Source organism: Cebus imitator, unplaced genomic scaffold, assembly GCF_001604975.1.
Source record: "Cebus imitator isolate Cc_AM_T3 unplaced genomic scaffold, Cebus_imitator-1.0 Scaffold496, whole genome shotgun sequence".
NCBI classification, from domain to species: domain Eukaryota; kingdom Metazoa; phylum Chordata; class Mammalia; order Primates; family Cebidae; genus Cebus; species Cebus imitator.
This window is the reverse complement of record NW_016107811.1, coordinates 370,150-373,769: the sequence shown is the minus strand read 5'-3', so window position 1 is coordinate 373,769 and position 3,620 is coordinate 370,150.

Sequence of the window (3,620 nt, the reverse complement as noted above, 5' to 3'; positions counted from 1 at the left end):
TTTTTTTTTGGTTGTTTGCTTCTTGTTATTTTTTTTTTCTTTCCTTTTTCCATGCAGCTGAAGGCCTCAGTAGCTGAAGCCCTTGCTGCTGAACACTGAAATTTATCCTTCACTGGCTCCTTTATCGATAACTCACGGGTCACCATGGTAATGGTCACTTGGGTTGTTTTTCAGGAACTTGGGCCAGCTCCTGTCCAGTTTGAACTGGTTGAGACCACTTCCCCTTCAACTGGGCTTGCGCAATTGCTGGAGAGGTGGTGTTTTGATGTTAGAGGGCCTAAACTCCACCCTCGGATCATGCTAACACTGGCATTTTCTGTGCATATGTTCTATGAAATGACACTTGCGCAGAACCTGCCAGTTTATTTTTCCCCATTGTCAATCACCTTTCCCCACAGCTTAGACCAGCCCACTTCCCTAGCCCATAAATATTGCTAAGCCTAATCTTTGGGGAGGCAGATTTGAGAGCTGGTCTCCCACCTCCTCACCTGGCAGCCTTGTAAATAAATCTTTTCTCTTTTGCAAATCCAGGTCACTGTGATTGATTTACTGCGCATGGGCAGAACAGACCTGGACTTGGCTGATAATAATTTTCTCCTATTTTTTTCTTAAAGTTTTATAGATTTATACCTGTGAGTTAATTTTGAGTTAATTTTTATATAAAGTGTGAGATTTAGGTTGATGTTCATGTTTTTACCTGTGCACGTCCAATTGCTCCAGCACCATTTGTTGAAAAGGCAATCCTTCCTTCATTTAATTGCCTTTGCATTTTGTAAATCACTTGGACATATTTGTGTCGTCTATTTCTGGATTTTAAATCTATTCTGTTCCATTGATGTATGTGTCTATTCCTCTGCCAATACCATACAGTCTTGATTATTGGTTATGTTAAAAAAGTTTCTGCACTAATTCTCAGTGTGGCCTGAGAACCATTTTTGAAGCTAGAAGCACATCTCCAAGGGACTGACTAGTCTAATTATCCCTTGTAATCCAGAACGGTATAGTGAGAGTGTGCTGTACCAAGAGTCAAAAGACCTGGGTCTTGTAGTCTCAGCTCATCAGGATGATTAGTGTGAAAAGAAATATATTTCCTACCCTCCCAGTGAGTGTGAAAGGAAATATATTTGATCTATATATAAGGTTTAGACTTAAGTATAATTCAGATACAAAGGGTTATTATTTTAGGGATAAGCAAAATGAGATCCAGAGATTAAGGTTCTCCTTACCCAAAGTCATCTTGTATTTGATTTGGTGACACCCATCAGAAAGTTTCACATATTACTCAGCACCACATAAATATAGAGTCCAAACTTTGCCAGGCACTGTGAAAAGTCCCTGGTGTATAAACACAAAAAGACATGGTCTCTGTCCTTAAGAATCTTTCTACTTAGTGAGGACATAACTAATTTTACAAAAGTTAAGTGAATACAAATTAAATTTGTATTGAGTATTCCTTTAGAATTCCAGGATCCACCTAGGTGGATGAATCCACAGGATAATAAATCATTGTCCCAGTTCTCTGTAAGTCCCCAGCTACACTCTCAGACTTTGACAGCGATGCACATGACTTTGGTAGAGTCAATAGGAAAGAGAGAGGATTTTCCTGGACAGAGCTAAAAATCCTGTGAGGCTTACACACTTGTAACCCATTCCCAGCAATCACCATCTATACTCCAGGATTCCTCTGCCATCCATTTATTAAATCCAAAACATCCTATGGAGACTATTCAGAGCCCAGATGTTAGGCTTAGTACCTGGGTAATGAAATAATGTGTACAATGAACACCCATGACACAAGTTTACCTATAAAAAAAACCTGCACATGTATCCCCAAACACAAAATAAAAGTAAAAAAAATACAATAAATAAAAGTTTTTTTTTAAATGTATATCGCCTACATCAGGTGGGGTAGAATGTGTGGAAAGTGGGCATTACCAAGGATGAGCCTGCTTCTTCTGCGTGCTCCCAGGTCTCACTTCATGAACTGATTTCAGCCTAGGACTGTCTGTCATGTAAGTGCGTGTGGACTAGCTTTCACAGTCAGAGAAACACTGGATGTTTAACATTCTTTTAGGTAGCCGGCCATGAAGAAAATCTTATTTGGAGAACAAAGGCTATTACTATCAAATCATTTAAACATTATTACATGCTCTTTGGTGCATTCCAAATGCACAAGCATAAAGCAAAACACACAATAGCAAAACATGATCTATTGCAACAGAATCCAAATCCAGTTTCTGACTCACGGCTGGAGAGATGCTCTGAAGTAACAGGTGCCATCTCAGCCACTGGTGAGGCTCTGCTGCCCCCAGGTGGCCAGAGTGCTTCTCTGACAAAGCTGCTGGTGCTCTCATGCTAATAATGTTATGGAAGTTTGAGCTGGGTGGAGCCCACCACAGCTCGGCAAAGCTGCTGTAGCCAGACTGCCTCTCTAGATTCCTCCTCTCTGGGCAGGGCATCTCTGAAAGAAAGGCAACAGCCCCAGTCAGGGCCTGTTCCATAAGACTCTAATACTGTTTGTTCACTATACCCTTTCTTTGTCTAGATATGTTTAGAAACAAATATTGTATTACAATTGTATACAGTATTCAGTACAGTAACATGCTGTACAAATTTGTAGCTTGAGAGCAATAGGTTATCCCATATAGCCTAGGTGTGAGGTAGGCTATACCATCTAAGTTTGTGTACGTACACTCTATGATATTCCCACAATGACTCATTTCTCAGAATGTGTCCCCATCACGAAGCAACACATACTGTAGTTGCAACTGTTTGATTCTAGGATGCTGCTACGTCTGGATTAAGCACTGGTGGAGCACATTAAAAACTTGAAAAAGTTGTCTGTAATAGCTACCACCACTTCATCACCAATTACTCTTTTCTCAACTCACTGTGTTCTGACTTCTGCCCAAGCCACTCCACTGAAACTGCTTCTGCCTAGAATCTTGCTGCCAAATCGAAGTCCTTCTACTGTTTGCTCAGAAGCACTTAAGAGTCTTGAATTCCTCTTCTGTGATGCTTCTGGTTTTCCTGGTTTTCCTCTCCCTACTTTTGGTCCCCTTCACTGGTCTATCCTCCTCTCTATAGTCTGCCCATGTTTCCTAGGGTTCTGTCTTAGGCCCAGTGATCTTCTCCATCTAAAGACTCTCCTTGGGCAATCGACATCCCCACTTCTAGATGCTGATGCCTCTCAATGCTCCACCTCCATCTCAGCTCTCTTCGGGGTCCCACATTCATCTGCTCGCTGGACAAGACACTCCAGTAGGAAGTCCCAAATTCGTCTCAATATAGCAATGTTGAAAATGAAACTCAACTTCTTCCACTCCCACAAGTACCCTCTGTTCCAATCAATGGCACCGCTACATATCTAGATGCTCAAGCCAGAAGTTTCAGCATTGGCTCCTTCTTCCTCCTTTCCCACATTTAATCAATTCTCTAATCTTGTTGATACCAGCTTTAAAGGTCTCTCAGATCTGTCCCTGTGTTTCCTGTCCTCTGCCACCATGAGGCCTGGCCCCTATCATTCCATCCCTGGATTAGGGAAGCAGCCTCCTCACTTGGCTCCCGACCTGTAATCTTGTTTCCCTCCAGCCCATTCTTGATGCTACAGGAACAGTAAG